Here is a 24,179-nt window from a genome sequence, read left to right as displayed (position 1 = left end):
TCTTTTAAAAAAAATGCCAAAGTCTGGACACCACTACAGACCAATTCAGTCAGACTTTCAGCGAGGGGAGCGAGCTGGCATCAGAATGTTTAAGTGCTCAGGTGATTCCAGGGCACAGCCAGGGTTGAAAGCCACTGGTTTATGGGGACGCAGCGGTTCCCAAAGTGGGGCGACTCGGTCAACAGTGTGAGCATCACTCAGGAACTTGTTAGAAATGCAGATTCTTGGGTCCTACCCCAAACCTGCTGACTCAGGAACCCTGAAGGTAGAGCCCAGTAATCTGTAGCTGAACAAGCTTCCCAGCTGATTTTAACACGCTAAGGTTTAAGGACCCCTGGCGTCCTGAATTCGCTCAGGCTTGGGTTTCCCTCCCAAGTCCGCCGCTTCCTAACTCTGTGATCTGAGGCAAGCACTTGCCTAGATGAGGCTCAGTTTTCACATCCACAAAATGCGTGTAACAAGGAATTACGTTGGACAAGGCACCAAACGCACTTATACTACGCAACACAGAATGCGCACTCAATTAAATGTTGGCTAATGTTACCCAGGTGCCCAGCCTGGGATGTCTCTCACACTTCCCTTCCCACTACGCCACCTTGTACCACCCTTGACCAAGTCTATCCATCCTGCACCCTCCACATCTCTCCCCTTCTCCTCCCTTCTGCCCACCACCGCCTCTGAGCCCACCTTCTCTTCACCCCCAGTGGAGCGAGGTACAGATTCTGCACAAGGGCTGAGAAGAGGAATGAGAAGACGACGAAGGAGAGCCCCCCACCCCGGATGTGAGTCTGCCTCTGAGGAACACGGCGGGCCACTGCTGGTCAACCACGCCAGTCTTTTTTCCTCCTAGGATGTCATGCTGGGTGACAAGTTTGGCCTTGAAATTTTGAGTAAGCCCTTGAGACTACAGACTTGCTGTCCCTGCGACAGAATGAGTCCCGGGGCTTCCTGTGTCATTTGTCGGCGCTCGAGGCACCCTTGAGACCTCTTAAAAATATCTCCTGATCTGTCCTCGGGGGCTGCCCTCTAGGAAGCAAGAATACCACGTCAAAGAACTTGGCCATGGAGCGTCAGTGTCTTAACGAGGCCCCATCAGTGTGCCCTGAAGCAGCACCTTCAGCCCGGTCCTCACGTCTCCTTCTTGAAGGGTGTGATTGCCCGTAGAGAGAAGCAGCGCCTCATTTGTCCCGCTTGGGTGACTGTTCCCAAATTGTCTCCCCAGGCAACGGTCACAGGGATGGAATAAGGAAGAGAAGGGGAAGGGGATTGGGACCCAGAGGCTTGGTGAAGGTGGCTTGTCCCCAACCCCAGCGGGCTCATTACTGCTCCTCAGGCTCACCAGGCACACTCCTGCCCTCGGGCATCCCTGCTGGCCCCTGTCGCTGCCTGGCTCACGCTTCCCCCGGGAACCCAGAGAGTGCCTCCTCATCTTCACGTTCTTGCTCAAATGTCACCTTTTCACTGAGTCCCAGCTTGACCATCCCACTTAGAACTGCAGACCAGCCCCCACCACACACGCTGTCTGTCTCCCTCCCTCCCCGTGCTCCTTCTACCATCTTCCAGCTCAGGGCCCCTCCAACCTGAGTGGCGTCAGAATCATCTGGACAGGGGCGCCTGGGTGGCTCAGTCGGTTAAGCGTCCGACTTCAGCTCAGGTCACGATCTCACAGTCCGTGAGTTCGAGCCCCGCGTCGGGCTCTGGGCCAATGGCTCAGAGCCTGGAGCCTGCTTCCGATTCTGTGTCTCCCTCTCTCTCTGCCCCTCCCCCGTTCATGCTCTGTCTCTCTCTGTCCCAAAAATAAATAAACGTTAAAAAAAAAATTTTTTTTTAAAAAAGAATCATCTGGACGGCTTGTTAAATAAAACACAGACCTGCGGGGCCCCCTCCTAGCAAGTTCTCAAGTGCTCCTGCTGCCGTCTGTCCAGGGACCTCACTTTGAGGACCACTGTGCTAACAAACCGCACGCCCTGCTAGACTGTAACCCGTGAGGGCAGGGGACTGACCTGGAGAGTACGGTCTTGGGAGGCGGACAGCCCGGAGCCCCGGGACTGAGCCCCCCGTTTCCCGGCGGTGATCTTAGGCAGGCCGTGTAAGCTTTCAGAGCCTCAGTTTCCTCGTTTGTGAGGTGAGTATAATTAGGACCGGCTACCAAATTTGCAGGGTCCACTGTCCGATGGCACTTGTTACAAAATTATTAGGAATTTCAAGCTGTCGACAGCAGAGCAGTGAACTGAGGGCAGGGCTCCTTCTGAGCACAGGGCCCCGTGTGACAACACTCGTGGCAGCCCCCGGGGGACGCTGGGCCTGGGTGCAATAATGCCCAGTATCTATTTCATTAGATTGTTGTGAATACCGAATAGGATAAGGTGTGTGGAAATACGTTATACAGTTCCTGGCAAGTAATAGGCACTAAGAAAAAATTCTGAATTTCTCCCCCTCTCACCTTACCTTCCTCTCCCACCCGTCTGTTGCCTCTCGGGATAAGCTTTGTTGGCTCCCACGGCTGCAGTCCTCACCCTTGAGCTTGGTCCTGCTGGGAAATAACAGCCAAGCCCAACCCCACCTGCTACTTGGCCTTGGGCTGCTGTGGCTGCTGGCTCGGCTGTTCCTGGGAAGTGGGGGCCACGGCCCCCTGTCTAGGAGCCTTCGTGGCCTGGGCAGTCCAAGGGGAAAGTTCTGGGAGGAGCAGGCTAGGCAGCGGGAGGGAGCAAAGCGCCGGGCCCATGGCTGTGTGCTGACACTGAAGCTGTTCCCCTTAGATGGATGAGGGATCATAGGCATGTTTCGGGGGGGTGGTGGCCTTCACTGGGCTGTTGACCTCCCACATGAGTGACCCCCATATAGGGCTGCTGGCTTGCTCCTCCCACCCACCTGAGGGGACAAATAGAGGGGCAATTATCTTTGAAGCTGGAAAACATCAGTTTCTATCGCTTTACCGTGTTAGCTCCTTTCACTGACTCTAAAATAATCAGACCTGGCTGGAATGACCGGCCGCTCTGTGAGTGTGGGGTGGGGTGGGGGTGAGAGTGGGAGGTGGGGGAGAACAAGAGCCCACCCCTCACCACCCCTCCCGCACCACCCTGAAGACTCTAGACCCCTGCTACCCAACTAGCTGAAAGCCAGAGTCAAGGGCCTTGCCCACATCAGGTCCCTGCAAACCAAAGCAAGACACTGAGCTTCTCACAGTGCGCATGTGATCACACGGGAGCTGGGGCCGGCGGGAGGGGGCAGGGGCCGGGAGTGGGGCCAGACATCTCCTGTTTTAAGCACATTCCAACTATGAAAACTTACAGGGGCACCCGGGAGGCTCAGTTGGTTGCACATCCAACATCGGCTCCGATCACGGTAATACAGTTCACGGGTTCGAGCCCCTCATCAGGCTCTGTGCTGACGGCTCTGAGCCTGGAGCCTACCTCGGATTCTGTGTCTCCCTCTCTCTCTGCCCCTCCCCTGCTCACGCTCTGTCTCCCAAAAATAAATAAAAATGTTTAAAAAAATTAAAAAAAAACCTTACAGATTTACACACAAGAAAAGATAGGGTCACATTTTCCAAAAGCCTCCCCCAAACATCTCCTTTTAGGTCTTTTTTTTTTTTTTTTTTTTTTTTTTTTTTTAGGTCGGGTCTCCTGGTAAATAACGTACTTCCATTTACAAGACATCCGTCTGTGCTTAGCCTTTTAGAAAGAGCAACGCCTGTCCTGGGGAGTAGCGCTCCTGTGCACACGTGTGCACGTGTGTGCACGCACACCAGCCTACACGTGCATGTGTCAAACTTACAGTAACAGAGGCTCCGCTTTTCGCTTTTCCCGCCATGCTGGGCAGTCTGGTTCAAGTCCTGTGATGGCACTCACAAGCTAGGTGACCCTGCATGAGTTCCTTGTCTCTCTGCTCTGCCTTTTTACTCTTTTGTACGCGGAGTTGCGGAGATGAGCAATAATGAATATTAACGAGGTGCCTGACACAGGGTAACAATTAATAATAGCAAATTTGCAAGGTTGTTAGAACGGCCAGAGCGAACGTACCTAGTGTGCGGAAGCTGCCCCAGAAATGTCCCCTGAAAGGAGTCGAGGACCCCGAGCCAGACACTGAGACCCCATGGTGAGAAGTTGTAACTCAGGGTCTCTCCCCTGCCCCCTCTTTTCTCCGACCCGGCTCTCTCTTTGTCTGTTTGGCTTTTTCATTACCTCTTTGACAGAATGGTGGAATGGGGCATTTCCCACCCCCACCCCCCCCACACACACACCATTGCTGTGTGGCAGAAGGACGGTGACCGAAGGCTCAGGTATGGCACTGTAACTGTTAAGGTTATGTGTCAACCCGATGGGGCTGAGGGATGCCCAGATAGCCCACTATTTCCGGGTGTGCCCGTGAGGGTGTTTCTGGAAGGGATGTAGCATTTGAATCAGCAGGCTGAGTAAGGATCACCCAACCCACCGCTGGCCTGAATAAAACAAGTCAGAGGAAGAGTGGATTTGCTCTCTTCGCCTGAGCCAGGACACCGTCCGCTGCCCCCAGACATTGGCGTCGGTCCTTGGGCCTCCAGATTCTCCAAATACCACATTTGCAGGGTAACACTAAAGGGACCAAAGGGAGACGACAGGCATCCTACATCTTCAAATGTATATTCCATACGCCTGTGCGCTGCAGTGAGGGTGAGAACCGGTCCAGTCACTTTAGAAAACTGTAGGGCAGAGTCTTCTACAGCTGAACGTACGCACACCCGATCCGAGGGAAGTGTGTATATACGGCCAACAAAAAAGCGTGTACGAGGATTTCGTCTTGGTCTGTTCGAGCTGCTGTAACGGAAGCACCAGAGATTGGGTGGCTTATAAACAATAGAAATTTATTTCTGACCATTCTGGAGGCCGGGAAGCCCCACATGAAGGTGCCAGCAGATTCGGTGTCTGGTGAGAACCTGTTCCCTGGTTCATAGATGGCCATCTTCTCACTGTGTCCTCACGTGATGGAGGGGAGAAGGGAGCTCTCTGGGGTCTCTTTTACCGGGGTACTAATCCCATTCCTGAGGGCTCCACTGTCATGACCTAACCACCTCCCAAAAGCCCTCCCCCCAATATCATCACACAGGGGATTAGGTTTGAACATAGAATTCTGGAGGGACACAAACATTCAGTCTGTCGTCAATGTTCATAACAGTTTGTTCATAATGGCCCCAAACTGGAAATAACCCAGATGCTCATCAGAGAGAATGGGTAAAGGAACGGTACATATTCATACAATGGAATTCTACGCAACAAAAAAAAGAGTAAGCCACTGTTACATGGAAAACTACGGATGATTTTGGACATTACATTCGGTGAAAGAAGACAGACTCAAAAAAATATTGTCTGTACACTGTATTGTCCCACTTGTATGAAATTTAAGAATCACTGGGGCGCCTGGGTGGCTCAGTCAGTTAAGCGTCCGACTTCGGCTCAGGTCATGATCTCACAGTTCATGGAGTTCTAGCCCCGCACTGGGTTCTGTGCTGACAGCTCAGAACCTGGAACCTGCTTCGGATTCTGTGTCTCCCTCTCTCTTTGCCCCTCCCCTGCTCTCTCTCTCTCTCCCTCAAAAATAAATAAACATTAAAAAAAAAAAAAGAATAGACAAAACTAACCCCTGGTGGTAGAATTCATAATGGGGGTTACCTCTTGGGTACTGACTTTCAGAGGGGCATGTGAGAACCTTCCAGGTGCTGTACCTATCCTGAGCTGGATGGTGTTAGAGGATTGTGGACACGTGTAAAAAACCATCACGCTGTGTTCCTGTGATTCGTGCGCTTGACACATACTTCACTGCATGTGTGTCAGAACCCAATAAAAATGAAAAAAAAAAGTGGTTATATTCTTTTACCAGATTATGCTGTGTGTGTGAGCTACAAATGAATGAATCCAGCACATTTATATTGCATTGTATTACTTTTTGTGCGAATGGCCTTAATTTTAAACATGTACACATTTGAAATACACTACAATTTTTGCAACCTGTTTTGACATTGTTTCATTGTTTAATAAACCAAAGCTTAAAGGAAAGAAGCAATGGTCTGACCCTCTCTGAGCTTCTGGGAAGCCCCATCATGGACACAACCACAAGACGAATAAAGTGCTTCAGAGCCCCCAGTGCACAGCCTGGAGGTGCAGTGGGGTTTGGCAAAGTGCCCACTTGGAGGCGCTGATGAGGCGGGAGGGAGGCCTCAAGGGGTCCAGTCTAGGCGCTGAGCACTTTCTGGGATGCTTTCTAAAGCCCAGTCTGGGCTGGTCCTTTCTACAGCTTTCAGGGCATCCTAAGCCACACCTCTGTGAGAACACAGCCTGGAAAAGAGGCCCGGGAGCCAGAAGATGCCAGAAAACTGCCCAGAGCCGGTAGTCCAGGCTGACTTCCTGGGTGTGTCTTGTGTGCCATCACTCAGGAGCCCACAATTGGTTAACACTCTGCTGTCACTGTCCTGAAATTCTGTGTGTGTGTTTTTAATTTGAGAGAAGAGAGAGAGAGAGAGAGAGAGAGAGAGAGAGAGAGCATGAGCCAGGGAAAGGGAAAGGGGCAGAGAGAGGGAAAGAATCTCAGGCTCTATACCCAGTGTGGAACCCAACAGAGTTCGATCCCATGACCATGAGATCATGACCTGAGCCAAGATCAAGAGTTGGATGCTCGACCGACTGAGCCACCGGAGCGCCCCTTGAAATTGTTAGTAATTGACACATAAGGGGCCCCACATTTTTGTTTTCCCCACGGATTCAATGGCCAGTCCTAGAAGTAGCAGAGTCTGGTACCAACAACCCAGCGTCCAGCCTTAGGGTCCAGTCCCCACCCTGCCCCTTGCTGGCTGGGGTACCCAGGCCACGCTGTCTAACATCTGTACCTCGGTCCCTGGTCTGTCATGTGGGGGTAACAGCAAGATTCATTCAGGAGGTGTTAGGGGAATTAAATCAGCCTGCAGCAGCAGGCTGGCACATTACAAGTGCTCAGTAAAGAGATGTGATTGGCGTTAAGATGATTGAGGGCCGATTATTGAGGCCGCGGTCTTGCCTGGACCTGCCTCAGAAATGCCTTTTCTAAAGGCAGGAGCCAAAGAAAGAAGCTTTGGGATTAACTCTTCCAAAATAGCAAATGTTCTCTCTTCGGTATTAGGTCTAACACCAGCTGCATTATTACACCCCAGGAGAAATGTGTCCTCATCAAGTCACAAAAGCCTGGTTTCAACCCGCAGAGAGAACAAAAAATAGTCTGAAATCCTGAAAAAGCCAATAGCATCAGGTACACGCTATCCAGTCCATCTTTGATTTGGGGGTTCACTGAAGCATGGCTGACATGTGGTTATCTTGGGTCCTATGTGTCGCTTCTGTAAATAGACTTTTGTTAAAAAAAAAATTGACTGACTTGGAAAAACCGAAAGAAACACAAGGAGCCGCGAGAATACTTTTTCTCTATATCCTTCCCCCACAAAATTGACAGGTCTGAGAACTCGAGGATCCTGGCTGTTCACGCGTTAATTAACCTCTTGTATCCTCCTCTCTGCCCTGCTCTGCAGAAGTACACAGTGCAGATTAGGAACGCAGATGTTGGAGTCAGACTCCAGGGGGCGCCCTAAACACCATCACTCATCAGCTGTGTGGCCTGCGACCAGTCGCCAGCCTCTGGGTGCTTCTGCCTCCTCATCCGTGAACCTCATCTGTGGGGTTCTTGTGACGATGAAGCAAGATAATACATGTAAATTATATACAATGGTGCCTGGCACATAGTAAGAGCTCCGTAAACGTTAGCTGCCGGTCTTGGGCGTGAAGTCCCGGCCACGGTCAGGCAGAAGACCGGGAGAAGTAGCAGTAATGCCAGTTGCTATTGTGGTTTGGACTGCCCCAGGGTCTTGGGTCAAATGGCTGCAGGTTCCTTCTGAGGAAGCCTCCAGCAGTTAGGAGACCCATGAGGAGCCCAAGTGATTGTTCAAGACCTGGGGAAAACCTCAACCTACCTGAGATCTTCTCAACCTTTCGAGGGCAGTGGCCATAGAGCTCACAGATATTTTAATGCCAGAGCAGAAAAAGCAGACCTTAGAAGTCAGCAAGTCCACATTCCTCGTCTATATATGAGGCCCAGAGAAGGCAAGTGACCTGCCCAAGGTCACACAGCAGAATCGGGGCTGAGCTGGGAGGACAGCTCAGGGTTTATGACTTGCTGCAGCCCTGCCCTGCTCGTTCCCGCCTCCAGCTCACTAAGCCAGCGCTTCTGGCTATCCTCACACAGTCCTCCCCACCCCTCCGTCTCTCGGGTGGGCTTTCTATCAGGCTATGGGCTCATCTCATTCTTGGCCACATCCTGCCGAAGACCCATTTTTCTTACTGAATCAGGCCGCCATTAGGTCCTGAAAGCCCCATAAGTCTTCTATGGATGAGCAGATCCCTTAATCTATTATTCCACAGTCCTATTTATATATATTTATCCATATGGCTATATAAATAGGGCTTTGAGACATATACGTGGCAGGTTATTGCTGTGGCATAGTTGTTGTCCCCAAGAGGAAAACAAAAATGATGTATGGCTGAGGCTCCTTTCCATGCAGAAAGCTCCCGTCTGATTTATTAAGAGTTAGGTTGCGGCCACATGCTCTGAAGGTAGAGAATCTATTGCAAAGTTATCTGAGAACAGGACACTCGGCTCCACATGCTGAAAGGCAATCCAGGGTGTGTCCGGAGCTCAAAGCACCTTCGAGCAGTTGCTCACAGACACTCGCCAGGCACCAGGCTGTTGACTAGGATTGCTTTGGTGGTGAGTTTAAGCAAAAAAAGGGGAGTTTGTTATAAGGAGACCAGGCGTCTCTGGGAACTCGGAGAGGAATATGGCTGGGTGTCAGGATGGGCCGAGCTGGGGAGATGCACACCAGCGTGCCTCTCTCCCTCTCCCCTCTCCATCTCTGCCTCTCCTCTCTCCCTCCAGAGTGACATCCTCCATATGGAAGAAAACATGGCGGCCAACAGCTCCCACGTTTCCCTCTTGTGGCCTCCACTGATGGACTTTCTCTGGTCCCAAGTACAAAACCCCATGGAATGGAACTCATGTCCCCTGCTTGGTCCCAGGGTCATAAGCGGGGTGTTGAGAGCCCAGAGCAGCTGCTCCAGGCATCATATGGACGGACTGGGTGTGGCAAGGAGCAGTTCTCGGATGAAAGCGGGCGAACTTTGTGAGGGAAAGCCAGCACACAAAGCAACCATATTTAGTCCATTCACTGAGTGGGCGCAGAAAGGCACTTGACCTCCCTGTGCCCCAGCACCCTTACGTGTAAAATCAGGACAATGGTGTGCCCCATAAAGGCAGAGATCTGGGACTGTTTTGTTCCCTGGTGCATCTCCAGTGCCTAATCTGTGCCTGGGACATGGTCATGTTCAGTAAATACTTACCGAATAAATAAATGAATGATAACTCCCTGGCAGGATTGTTGGAAGGATTGATTGAGATAATAATAAGAGCTAACATTTAGAGAGCACTTATGTGCCAGGAACTGGTCTAAGCACATAACTGCATATACGAAGTGAGCTTGGGATAGTGCCTGGTGCACGCGTGCACACGTTAAGAAAAAACTACCTTCCAGAGGCCACACAGCTGGGAAATGGCATTCTGAAGCCGCTATGCTCCCTTCCCCTTCCCTGATGTGCTCTGGTCCAGTAGTGTCCAGCCACGGGTCAAGAGTTGAAGGAAGTGTGAATAATCTGGCATATGGAGTGTGGGAAAAACGAATACATTACATTGATCGCAGATACATTTATGGCCACTTCAAAATGTATTACATGTTGACTAATGAAATACAAAGTCATTGTAAATCGTTGATGAACTCATAGCAGCTTAGGATCTATGTCGTGTTTTCTCAGTCACTGACTACTACAGGTACCTGTTTTTATGGGGAAGGTTTTGAAATTTTAATTTGGAGGGCAAACACTCCGATTAGGAACCTCTGAGTTCAGCCTGCCTCCTCATGTCGCAGATGGGAGAGTCAGACTGGGATGGGGTGGGGGGGGTGGCAGGAAAGTGACTCACCCAGGGTCACACAGTGAGTTAGGAGGGGTTCAGCACTAGGATACAGTCCCAGGACCATCAAGGTTTCCAGCAGGCAAGGCTATCACCCACCCGAGGGATGGAAGGGGAGGCTGCCTCCTTCTGTTCTGACAATCCCAAGGACTGGTGAGGGTGAGGGACCACAGAGAAGGGTGTCATTCTTAGAAGCACTTGGAGAGCCATTTGGCATGTCCTGGCGAAGTCGAGGTATGGACACCCTGTGACCCAGCACCTTCAGGATGATGCCCTAGGGAAGCTCTAGATGCGTGAACAAGGAGATACGTTCAAGATACCTCACCGGAGCTTTAAAAAAATGGAAATAGCATAAATGATCATGGCGAGGAGAACGGACAGGCTGAAGCATTCGATGACTTCCCACGCAGCAGTTTTTAGAAAGAATAATCCAGTTACATCCATTCACAGAAGTAAACCTTATGGCTGGAAGTATGACAGCCCGGGCTGGTTCTGGACTTGTGGACCCTTAGTCCCTTCTCCTGGCCAGACCTCAGTTTCTTCATCTGCAGAATGGAAACTTGTAATTCGACCAGTGGTTTGTTTTCAGACTGCCTGGCAAAGCCACAGAGATGCTTCACGGGTTCTCCAAATGTTCGATTCCGAAGTCATCTCTCAAAAACAGTTTTAACTTTTAGAAACCGGTAGAGGAGCAAGACACACACACGCCAGTGTGCTTCGTACAAAGTGTTAACCCGTTGCAGACTGGCACCGCACCAACGCCCCGTATTCTACAGAACTCAAAACGAGCTCTCCGCCCTCTCAGTTTAATTGGAGCACATCCTGAGACCGCAAGGCGAGCAGCTGTCAAAATCTGTTGCCATTTTCAACCGCTTAGCTGAGAGAGTCAAGATTTCTTTCAATATCGTGCAACCAAAGCAAAACATAGCAGTAATTTGTATGTTGTGCAAGACGATCGTTGTTGCCCATGATGTCGAATGTGTCGTCTTTGTTTGTTAAATGTCATTTACTGATGCAATAAGTATTTTTAAATAAACTTCTTTCTTCTGGCAATTTTAGAGTCACACTAATGTTGTAAAGATAGTCCCATGGGTTCCTGAGCCCCCTTCCCCAGTTTCGGTTTCTCCTAATATTTGCCATCATCCATGACGTACGTGTGTCGAAACGGAGACGCCCACATACTGAGCAAAAAGATGTCACTGGTTTTTCTACTAATGTCCTTTTGCTGTTCCAGGATCCAATCGACCCAGGATACCACACTGCAGTTAGTCAAACTTCTATTTTCATCAGTCCCGATGTCCTCATTTTACAAATAAATGTTATAAATGTAAACCTGCGGTTTTAAACTGATAAAATGCCAATTGGAGCTATTTTCCTGAATGAAATTCTAGGAAGGTTTCTTTGGGGGGTGGGAAAGGAAGGAAAAAAGGCTCGTAGAGACTCTGCGAGGACTGAGGGTCGAGTCTGTTGCGCAGAAGTAGGTCTGTTAGGACTTGCTGAGGACAGCCAGGTGCCCTCAGCGCTCAGGGTGGATGTTTCACACCGTCTTGGGTTGAAATTGCCTCTGACTATTCATCCTGGGGGTGGGGTGGGGATGGGGATGGGGGTGGGGGTGGGGGCGGGATGCTCTTCTTCAGGAAAATGAACGTGAGCCAGGTGTTCATTTCTTCATTCTTTCTTTCCACCTGCTACGTGCCAGCAATATGCTAGGAGCTGGGAATACCACTGAATAAGGCAGACAAATTCCTTCCTTTGGGGAGCTTATATTCTTGCAGAGAAGACGATGACAAACAAGAGAGAGAAGTAAACTATATGGTGTGTTAGGGGCGCCTGAGTGGCTCAGTTGGTTAAGCATCCGACTTCGGCTCAGGTCACCATCTCACAGTTCATGGGTTCGAGCCCCGCATCAGGCTCTGTGCTGACAGCTCGGAGCCTGGAGCCTGCTTCAGATTCTGTATCTCCCCTCTCTCTCTGCCCCTCCCCTGCTTGCATTCTGTCTGTCTCTCTCTCTCTCTCTCTCAAAAATAAATTAAAATTAACTTTTTTTAATTTATTTTTTTAATGTTTACCTATTTTTGAGAGAGAGAGAGTGGCAGGCTCGAACTCACGAACCGTGAGACCATGGCCAGAACCAAAGTCAAACGCTTAACTGACTGAGCCACCCAGGTGCTCCTAAAAAAAAAAAAATTTAGGGGCGCCTGGGTGGCTCAGTCGGTTGAGCTTCTGACTTCGGCTCAGGTCATGATCTCATGGTTCGTGGGTTCGAGCCCCGTGTCGGGCTCTGTGCTGACAGCTCAGGGCCTGAGGCCTGCTTCGGATTCTGTGTCTCCCTCTCTCTCTGCTCCTCCCCTGCTCACACTCTGTCTCTCTCTCAACAATAAAGACTAAAAAAAAAAAAATTCTTTTTAATTTAAACTATACGGTGTGTTAGATGGTGGTGCCTAGAGAAAAAACAAGACAGGGAAGGGGGGAAATGAAGGGCCACGGGAAAAGCAAGTGCAAAGGCCCTGAGGCAGAAACACACCTGTGTGTTTGAAGAACAGTGCAGGGGACTGAGTAAGAGGGAGAGACCGGTCAGGAGGCTTGGGTGGAACATGAAGACCTGCCCAGAGCCGAGAAAGCCCAGAGCCTTCCAGAAATAGCTGGAGACTCTGTGGGGCAGCAGTGAGGCTCTGGCTCAGCAGCAGGGGCTCGGCATTCGTAGCATGAGTTTTCACAGGAGTCTTACCATTGTGCACCTCTGGAGAGGCCCGAAATATGTCCTGAAAGCGCTGAGAGGCACAACTACGTCTGGCGTGGAGCAAACAGGTAGAGCAGGGCTTGCCTGGACACTGCTCGGTGGCCTCCGGGACCGCTCCTGAACCAGCTCCCTGAGAAGCCACGGATACAGGGACCAAGTGTTAGCCTGCCCCCCGCACCCAGGGCCCAGGCTGCCCTGAGGATGAGGCGATGAGGGCAGAGTGAGGCCGGGGGCAGGGGGATGTCCCCTAGTGCTGGCAGAGGCAGGTCCTGAACTTACCAACCCCGAGAGAAATGACCCCCACAGCCCTTGGTGCCCTTAAGGAATGAGGAAAACCCTGGGAAGAGAAACTCCCTGCAATTCATGGCATGGGGAGGGTTGGAGATATGTTCATTTGAAGATTAAAGCCAAACGTCCTTGCACAGGTGGCTGGATAGACAAAGGGTGGTACATCCATTCAGTGGAACGCAGCAAAAAAAGAAAGAGGCACTGATGCATGCACCAACCTGGATGAGCCTCACTAAAGGCAGGCGGAGGAGTACGTCCTGCATAATTCCAGTTACATAAACCCCAGGAAACACAAACTAATCTCCAGCGACACACGGCCGATTATGGGCTGCCTGGGGATGGGGTGGGGTAGGACAGAGGGACTCAAGTAAACGAGTGGGGGTGACGGAGATGTTCACTGTCCTGTCTGCGGCAAAGCATCCCTCGGTGCGTCCACGTCAAATCTTACCAAGTTGTATATACGTGCAACTTACCCTATGCCGACTCTATGGCAATAAAGTTGAAAGATGTAAATGGACTCAAAACACTCCAAAAAAGAGCTAGAGATTGTCACAGGGGAAAAATAAAAGACTTTGTTTTGTGTCCCAAGATTTTATTTCTACAATATTTCGTGGATATACTTAAATTATACATATTTAAAACATTCTTACGTGTTCTATATTTTATGTGTATTATCATTATTACATGATTATAATACTATAATGTGTACTTCTCTATGTGCCGTATTTGTATCGTGTGAAAATATTTAGCTTTTATGTCTTTTATATTTTATCTCTTTTATGTGATTCTATATATTTATAAATATATTTATACCTACGATATATAATGTATTCACATTGCATGTGATGTATAATCTTGCATGTATACATTTTATATATTATGAGTGTGTGTGTGTGTGTGTGTGTGTGTGTGTATTTACATAGAGAACCCCAGATGTCAGTTGCGGTCTCTTGGCTCCATAAGGGGTAACATTGATCTGACTGCCCCATTCCACAGATCCCCTAAGATTTCTCCAAATTCCCAGCAGCTTGAAGTTCTGGACTGCCAGCCGCCCCCGGTCTTGCTCTTGGCCCTATCTCCTGGATGTGGCTTTATCTGCACCCTGGCATTAGATCACAAACGAGACACAACGTCTCTTCTCCCTCCCCACGCTCTAAGCAGCTCGTATACAAGGCTGATGCCTCAAAACCAAATCTTCCCTGAAGACTAGGGAATGACACCCCACTTCATGGCAAATAGCTTAAAATGACAGGGTATTCTTCTGGCTGTCCTGGCCGGGGGCGGGGGGGGGGGGGTTTCTCCTTGGCCACACCAACCCAGCCCTCCTCCCGCCTGTCCCCTCTCTACTCTGCACTCTCCCTGTTGGACCATCTTCTTCTGTTTCCCCAGATCCTTCCCTTCAGAGCAGGCCGGTCCTGCCTGCCCCGCACCTCTCCCAGACTCTCAAATGGAGGGCAGAACAAAAGACCACAGACAGGTAGTTGTGGCCGCTGACAACCATCTGTCCTGCCTATGTAGACAGGTTTGTAAGTCCCCGTGCAAATGTATCCACGTGCCAGCCCCAAAAGCAGCACCTGAGACTGGAAGCTAGGCTCCCAGGGCGCTCTCTCTCCAGCTCGCACATGTCCCTGTTCCCGGGAGGCAGGGGCTCAGCATCCCTGCCTCGCCCCCTCACGCTCTGAAATGTCTTCCCTTCCTGTCCTAACCTGGGGTGTGGCATCCCCAATCTCTCCCCCTGGGGGCCGCGTTTCCTAAGTAGCAAGCCAGCCAGTCCAGAGGCTGAATGAACAGTCAGTAGAAATCAGCTTGAACGTTCAGGGAGAAGAACAAAGACTTTCGACGTGAGCCGGGGAGAGACTCCTAACTGCCAGCGAGAGAGGAGCGGAACAGCCAGGCACCTGGCTGCAGGAGACACAAGCCGTGGGATGTTGACAATGGCAGAGACAGCAGGCACGCTGCTGGTTCGGTGAGCAGGAGGGCACGAATCCTACGGGCATGAAGGCGACACCGATTGAAAGGGGAATTTGGACTGAAGAGGAGAGGTGGGCGAGGGGTCCCAGAGGCGGCCAGCTGGGGACACGTGCCTCTCCCCACAGCCCAGCTCGAAGCAAAGGGCATTTGGGGACAGGGGCCTGGGTGGCAGGTGTCCCCCTGTAGCCATAATTACAGCTAAGGAGGCATCCCATGGTGGTTCCAAGGGATGAGCAGAGAGGAGGTGGGTAGTGGCGTCTTCAGTGTGGAGGAAGTGAGGAGCCTCCTGGACCCAGAAAGAGGAGGTAGACCCCCATCTTGCAAGAACCCGCAGAAGCAAAGATGACCCCCGCTGAGAGACTTCTCTAGATCTTACCCTCATGCCTACCCCACGCGGCAAGCCGAAGGGCACAAATAATAAAATATTTATCAAGTGCATCCTAGATGCCAGGAAATCCACACTGTTTGAGGTGACCCTGGTTTGCAGGTGAACAAACTGAGGCCCGGAGAGGTTAAGTAACTTCCCTGAGATCACACAGCTCTTAGTGGGTCTGCCAACCCACAGGTGTCCATACATGTAGATTGCGTTTGAAGCTGGGAGGTTTCGGTCTTAGTGGCACAGACCTGTGGTCACAGGTCCAGGGCCTAAAACCCGGCAGGATGTGTCTTTTTTGCCATGTGACCTCACGTGGGAACCGCCGGGCCTAGCCTGGATCCACAGAGGCAGGACCGGCGCCATCTGTCCCGGACCTCCCCGCCACTGGCAAGAGGGACCAGCACGCGTTTTCTCGTTCAGCCTCCTCCTCCTCCACCTGCACGCAACTCCACCTGGCAGAGAGGGGACGTAAGGAAGGGCTCCTGACAGAGGCGTGAGCGGCTAGAACCCAAGACAAGGCAAGAGTCACGGAATTCCTTTCTGGGCATTTCATCCTGTTAACTGAGTTCCCGCGGTATCTGCCTGAGGGCAAACGCATTCAATCACTTACTCATTCAACCAAACATTTTTGAGGGCCTCTGATGTTCTGGTTCCTGTTTCACACGCCACAGTTACAGAAATAAAAGATACATGCCCTGCTCTCAAGGGACTCGCAGCAGGAGAGGGGGTTGCTCTGGGGACTAGGGGGCCTGCATCCCACAAGTGGGAGGATGGGGGCGAGGGCTGGGAGAGGCTTCCTGGAGGAGGAAGCCTCAGTGTGTTAGGAGGAGAAGGAGAGACCCAGCAGGGGACACAGCCCTTGCAGAGGCTCAGAGGGGAGACGGGTAGAACCTTCCACAGCTTGGAACGACAGGAGCTGAAGGCCAAGGGGGGCAGTGAGACACAATCTCTGCAGACCCACAGGGCTCCGGAAGCCTTTCTAGATGGCATCAGGAGTTTGCCCTGAGGATGCTGAGATTGGCAGGTGCCCCCATCCAGCCCAGAAATGGGGCTAAAGAAACCTCCCAGGAGTGTTTCTTTCCCTGAGAGAAATGGAAGAGACCCCCCTCCCCCCCACCAGGCCCTCTGACTGGGTCTACCCAGGTTCATCCACCAGGATCTGAACATGGAACCCAGCACCTTCCAGTGGGTGACCGTGCCAGGCCACCTCCGGACGCCCCCGAAAACCACAGGAGGGACACACAATGTCCCTGTTGCCAAGTTGCACCGTGTTCTGTATGTCCTCAGGTCCGTGTGCATGCCATAAATATTCATGCTGGAACACCAAGGTGACGGTCCCTCCATGCTCCGGAAGAAACCACCGGAGGGCACCTGGCTTTCATCCTCCTGCCTTTAAAGGCGGGTCAAAGCCGAGGAAGGACTACACCTTCTGAAACCCAGCTTCCTTAATTTGTTTAACAAAAGACATCTCCATGCTCTGTGGCCTCTTAATTTCCGTAGATGTTAAAGTGCAGAGAATTAAAGAATCAATGGACAATTAAGGAGGCACTGGCAGGTTCTGGCCAAGAGCATATTATTTATTTATTCAGCCAGCCACGCTCATTTTTAAAGTGCTAACTTTCCATTTTGTTTCTGACATCAAAAATAAATCAAACTAAACTGTACACGTCATAGCTGAAAAAAATTATTTGCATGATGCATTGCCCCTTTGAAGGCTCAGTAGCCACCTGCAAAAGAAATTTTTGTCTGTGTCCAAAAAAAAAAAAAAAAGAAAAGAAAGAAAAAGAAAAGATATAAATTCATTCTGGCACTTAACTCCCCTTAGGATACAGACAGGATTGAAAAGATAGAAATAAGATTTTAATTCACTAGTGATTTTTTTCCACAAAGTCTCAAGCTTCTTTTTGATTTCTGAGCGTCCAATTTCCTGGATTGTCTTGGGAGGGTTGCAAGGCTTTAGTCCATTAGCACAGCGGTGCTTTGGTGAAATTTCAGAATGGGAGAGGTAAAGAGCCATAGTGGCAACATAGGCTGGGCTTTGGGTTTCCGCTCTTGGTCCCGGCCTTCCATCTAGAGTGGGGGCTACCCGATGACTTCCATATCCTCCATCCACGTGACACCATTTGACGTGTCGTACCTAAGAAGAAATACAAATTTGCCACCCAGTCTCTTGTCCCCTAACTGCTCCCTAATTTGCACAAGCCCTGTCGGAATTTGGACCATTTGGAGTTGTTTCTGTGTTGGTCGCCTTCACTCTCCCCCTCCTGCTGCAACCCCCCTCCCCAATTTCACTCCTAGCCCCTCTCCGTAAGCCCCCAATCCCACCTCCTACTTGCTTCTACCCAAGCTACCCCAAGGTCGATTCTAGGACAGTGATTTCAAACCCAAGTTTGCAATCAGAACCACCTGGATGGCATGTTTTAACACAGTTTCTGGGGGCACGTGGGTGGCTCAGTCAGCTGAGCGTCTGACTTTGGCTCAGGTCACCATCTCGCAGTTTGTAAGTTTGAGCCCCGCGTTGGGCTCTGTGTGCACAGCTCGGAACCTGGAGCCTGCTTGGGATTCTGCATCTCCCTCACTCTTTCTTCTCCTCCCACACTTGCAGTCTGTCTCTCTCTCAAAAACAAATAAACATTAAAAAAAAAAAAAAAAACAGTTTCTGACTCAGTGGGTCTGAGGTAGGGCCCGAGAATTTGCATTTCTGGTAAGTTCTCAGAGTGAGATAACGGCTGTTCTAAGGCAACCGGTGGAAGGCACCCTTCCAGAAACTTGTGCTGTGGCGCCATCTAGTGGTCCAAGGCCACAGCGGCAGCAATCTGCGCAGGGCACATTGGGAGACCTCGAAATTCGCCCCTCCCCACACACCCCCAGCTTCACGGCTCGAGTAGAGTGTTATCTCTACATTTTTGGTAAGCTTTTTTTTATTGAAATGAAATGATCTCTTTTCACCCTCTGAACAAACACAGAGCAGCACTGAGGCTGGAGTCTTTTGAGACCAGAAACATCATGGTGCAAACAGACCTTGGTGGGTGTCCTCCAAATACTGCTAACCAAAGCATGACAGTTCTAAACACAGTGGCAGGCGACACAACAGCTACTGACGTCACACAACACTTCAACTCTAATTTAACCCAAAACTTGGTCCTGAACACTCCTGGCAGCCAAGTCAAGAAGGTAGGAAATTAGAGTTTCAGCTCTTCCCAATTTGAAGCAAAACAGCATAACTTTCAAGACGAAATTCAGAGACGTCCGCGGCTCAGTCGGTTAAGCATCCGACTCTCGATTTTGGCTCAGGTCATGATCTCATGCTTCCTGAGTTCAGGCAGGCCCTGCGTTGGACTTTGTGCTGACAGCACAGAGCCTACTTGGGATTTTTTTCTCTCTCCCTCTCTCTGCCCCTCCCCCTGCTCTCTCTTAAAATAAATAAACTTAAAAAAATTTTTTAGAAAAATTTTTAATGTTTATTTTTGAGAGAGCGAGCGAGAGTGGGGGAGGGGCAGAGAGAGAGGGAGACACAATCTAAAGCAGGCTCCAGGCTCTGACCCGACAGAGCCCAGTGCAGGGTTTGAACCCATGAACTGTGAGATCATGACCTGAGCTGAAGTCAGACGCTTAACCGACTGAGCCACCCGGGCGCCCTGCAATATGCGTTTTTAACAAGCACTCCAGGTAAACTCTGAAGCAAATAGCCTGAGCCCCAACTTGAGAAACATTATCTGAAAGAGTGAGACTTCCTCTAACAGCATTCCTCCACCTCGTGCTGTCCCCACAAACGACAGGAGCCACAAGTGATGTGCACATGCCCACCAGCCACCCTTTATAAAGCAGAAACACTGGGGCACCTTGGTGGCTCAGTGGGTTAAGCGGCTGACTTCAGCTCAGGTCATGATATCACGGCTGGTGGGTTCGAGCCCCCCGTCGGGCTCTGTGCTGACAGCTTGGAGCCTGGAGCCTGCTTCGGATTCTGTGTCTCCCTCTCTCTCTGCCCCTCCCCTGCTCACACTCTGCCTCTCTCTCTCTCAAAAATAAACATTAAAAAAAATTTTTTAAGCAGAAACATGTGTGACCGATCATGTCTTATTTAACCCACTGTAACCACAATATTTCATTCTTTTCCTCTAATCATGCTTTTTCTCACAGAGCGTATAGCTAACGTTTACAACATATCTCCGTGCTTCAAGTGCTCAAGAGCCACATGTGGCCGTGGCTACCATGTTGGACAGCACAGCTCTGGACGCAAGGAAACTGTGAGCAGAGACGTTCTATTCTCTGCATTCAGGCATCAGCGACTTGAACACTTTCCACCAGGCCCTTGCTAAGTGCTTCCCATGCTCTATGCCAGTTGTCCCATGCCAACCCTCTGTTAGTGCTCTTGAGATCAGAGGGGATGCTGGGCATCGTCCACTACCGCCACCACGGCCACGGTCCCAGAGGGTGCAGAAGGAGGAGTGAGATGAGGGGTCTGGGGAGAGACCCTAGGGCGAGGTGGAATCCGATCGACAGGAATGAAGCAGATTCTGGGGTGGGGTGAGATTGGTCTGGAACCACACATCTGGTTACATAGGGCTCAAGCAACAGAAACAGATTAGGGATTTCCAGGAAGGCCACTGGGAAAAGCAACAGGAAGCACTTGGAAGGGCAGCTCCACAGTAAGAGCTCAGAGCTATCCCTCTGGAGCAGGGTTCTCAGCCCCAGCAGCATACTGGAGTCACCTGGTGAGGTTTTTGTTTTTAAAGATTTTATATTTTTTAATTGCTTATTTTTTTTTTTTAATTTTTTTTAACGTTTATTTATTTTTGAGACAGAGAGAGACAGAGCATGAACAGGGGAGGGGCAGAGAGAGAGGGAGACACAGAATCTGAAACAGGCTGCAGGCTCTGAGCGGTCAGCACAGAGCCCGATGCGGGGCTCGAACTCAGGGGCCGTGAGATCATGACCTGAGCCGAAGTCGGACGCTTAACCGACCAAGCCACCCAGGTGCCCCTTTAACTGCTTATTTAAGTAATCTCTACACCCAACACGGGGCTCGAATTCATGACCCTGAGATGAAGAGTCACATCTCTACTGATGAGCCGGTCAGGTGCCCCCTGGTGAGCTTTTGAAAATCTCAATGTGCAAATAACTACTGACTGAAGCTAAACATATTCCGACCCTCACCCCGCTGCTGGTCAGGCCCAAGAGAAATGAATATATACGTCCACCAAAAACCTAAGAATGAATCACAGCAGCTTTGTTCATTACAGTCCCAAAGGGAAACCTACATGAACACTAATCAAAGACTGGGTAAAAAAAGTCGTGGTATATTCATGCAGGAGAAGAGACACCCTCTCAGGACTCAGCGAGTGGATGCATGATGCATGATTCATACTAAGTTCCAGAACAGACAAAACCAATCTTACGGTGGTCAAAGAATAATGGTTACCTGGGGAGAGGTCACTGGCCAGAAAAGGGCATGAGGGAACCTCCTAGAATCCTGGAAATGTTCCCCTATCTTCACCTGACTACAGTTACCCAGGTGTGTCTACATAAGAACACATCATGTTCTGCGCTCGAGAACTGTGCACTTTATGTACTTTAATGTACGTGTCATACTCCCAAAGTAGTAATTTAAAAAAACAAACCGTATCTCAAGGCCCAGGCTGCGGTCCAAACCAATTAAATCTGCACCTCTGAGAATGGGGTCCCGGGCACTGGCAGTTTTAGAAGCGAGTCCAATACGGAGCCAGGGCTGGGTAGTGCCCTGGGTATGCCCTGGAGCAGTGCTTCTCAAACCCGTGTGGGCACAGAAGCCACCCGGGAGTCTTACTACAAGGAAGACGTGGGTTCAGTAGGGTGGGGCTTGAGGCTCTGCTCCCAGGACCTCCCAGGGGCTGCCACACTCTGGGACTGTGGACCGCACGTCGCTACCCAGGCAGGGTCTTCCTGATCTATCCTGGGTCCTGTGCTGGATCACCCTACGGGGAACAGGGCTTCTTTCTACCAGGAGAGAGTCTACAAGACACAGAGCTGCCAAACAGGACCTCAGGGATCTGAAGATTCTGTAATTCTCCAAGTCTAAAGAATTCATGGTTGGAAAAGAGGCAGGAAATACTAAGGCTGCATTTAAGTTTGAGTAAATGGGAGAAGAGTGTTTGCAGTGGGGAGGTTGGCAAACTCTTTCTGCGAAGGACTAGGCATTTTTGACCTCATAGGGCACACAGTCTCCACGCAGGTACTCAAGTTCGTGGCTGTAGCACAATAGACAATATGTAAGCAAATGCCTGTGGCAGGTGCCAATACAGCTGCACTTATAAACACAGGTCTGGTCTGTGACCTGAAGCTGACACTATGCTACCATTCGTGTGTGTGAGGGATAGACCCGCTGGTAGAAAACATGAGAAATTAAGAATCATCTCCCCTGGAGAGGAAACATGGGTGCCTGGGGAACACGGCAAGAAGATACCCTTTCACTGGTTATCCTTAGAAATCTCTGGAATCGTGTATTGTGTGTCTCACCTATTTAGAAAAAAATGAAAACACAAGAAGATAGGACTTCTACGCATGACATATTTGCAGACAGCCTCCTGTGAAGACACGCTTTCTCTTTTACCACGTCTTTCTCCAAGCGTCCATGAGCCAGACCTACAGGACAGTTCCTGTCTCAGCGGGAGGATGGCCTCGCTATGCCACCTCCTGCAAGGAGCCCTCCCAGAAACACGGGAATGTCAGCCTCACTCATCATTCCTTTCACCAGAAAGACAAGCAGAGGCATCGCATGCAGGTCCGAGCAGAGTCTGGAAGGTCCGGGTCCCAGTCCTGGCTCTGCTGATTTTAAGCCCATTTCCCACCTCCCTGGAGGCTGCCAGGGTCCCATAAGGAGGTGAGGGAAGGCACCTCCACAAGAAAGCACCGTCTGTGTAGAGGTCGCTGAGCCTACCTTCCCACAGAGACGCTTTCTAACGGGTCAGTGTGGGACTCACCCTTGTGACCCCTAGCAGGAAGCTCAGCATACAGCAGGCACTCAATGGAGGCCCCTAGCAGGATACAGGGTATACAGCAGACACTCCATGGAGACCCCTAGCAGGAAGCTCAGCATACAGCAGGCACTCAATGGAGGCCCCTGGCAGGATACTGGGTATACAGCAGACACTCCGTGGAGACAGAGGGATCAGTGAGAGCAGACAGAGCTCCTGCCTGTCACGAAGCCAAGGAAGCTGGAGAAAAGCAAGAAATCCATCCTGAGCCGAGGTAGGGGGTGTCTGCCTTCCGGTGCCTTCCGGTGCCTTCCAGGGCTTCTCAAATGGCGTCTGTCCCACCAGATGTCACCTGAGCCTATTTCTAGCAACCAACAGCCAAGATCTTGCCTAGGTGATTTGCTTTGTAAAAATACAAAGTAAGCCAGCCTCATTAACAGGAATCTTCAGGAAGGCTCTTATTTACAGAGATCAGTCTAAAGGCAAAGCTGGCAAGTGCCTCTGTGTTCATCTAATTTACCCCCTCTTTTCACAGATGGGGGGCTTGGGGGCAGAGAGGGCAAGGAGCTTGCCCCCAGTCCCAGGGCCAGAGCTCTGAGTCCTTAGAGGATAGGTCAGGGACCCAGAACGAGGGACCATCAATCAGGACAGGCTGGAACAGACTGAAGATAACATACAACCTTGACCTCAGTGACTTATGCCAGACTTGCTTCACACACCAACATGCACTGGGAGGTCGGCTGCAAGTCTGTTCCACACATCTTCACGCCGGGACCCAGGGACATGGACTAGGCCAGAGGGAGAGAAAACGTGAGTCTGCCTTGGGACACACACTGCCTCTACCCACCTCTCCCTGACCACGCCCGAGCTCAGGAGCACTAGGACATACAATCCTACTCCAGGGATGGAGGGTGGAATTTTTGGCAAGAAGACATTCACTCCAACAGGGATGCTCAGTCTAACAACAGCCGGTGTTGTCAGGACAAAAAGATAGAAATGTTCAGATATACAAGGTGTTCTGAAAACAAAGCAAAACAAAAAAAGTCAAAGTACTACTCCAGACAAAAGTGAATCGAAATCAAGAACTCAGGAACAGGTGCATAAGAATGAGTAGTAAAGCTAGTGAAACAAAGTTGGGCCAACTTTTCCTGATAACGTGACTGAACTTTAAGGTCACCATTTAAAACTCTTGAGACAGAGGCCTATGTGAAATTCTGACCTGGGTTCTAGAGGATTCTAACAAAACCCAGGAGGCAGGGAAAGGGTGTACACACACACTTGTAGGAAGAAGGGCAGAAATCTCTCTGCTGAGTTTCTTCCTGTCTGAGGAGAAAGGAGGCCTTAACCGTGTGAGAGTCAGAGAAATATAAGTTCAATGTTACTGGTGAATTACTCCTATCTGCTGATAACATAGGAACAAGATGTTAAATGCTAATTTTACAACATGGAAAAATTCGAGTCAAGCAAGGGAAGAAAGCAAAAACATATATAAATAAAAGTTAGAAAAAATAACAGAAAAATGAACGAAATGGCAAGTCATAATGCAACAGTGACCACAATGAAGAAGTCAGATTCACCTAGTGACTTCGTAGATTTTGCTAAAAAAAAAAAAAATTCCAGCAGTGTGCTGTTTACAAGCCATCCACCCACCTGCTTAAATGACAGAAAAATATACAAAATTTAAAACAGAAAGCACCAAACAGAATACCAAAGATATTTTACACTGATGAGAAAATACCACCCATGAGCTTTTTCAAACTAAGTAACGTAATAGCTCCTTTTACAAGTTTCCAGTTAAGAAAAACAGGAAAACGTGACAATACCAGAAGCCTTTAAT

Source organism: Panthera pardus, unplaced genomic scaffold, assembly GCF_024362965.1.
Source record: "Panthera pardus isolate Hobbes unplaced genomic scaffold, ASM2436296v1 HiC_scaffold_3, whole genome shotgun sequence".
Taxonomy (NCBI): Eukaryota; Metazoa; Chordata; class Mammalia; order Carnivora; family Felidae; genus Panthera; species Panthera pardus.
This window is presented reverse-complemented; position numbering follows the sequence as displayed.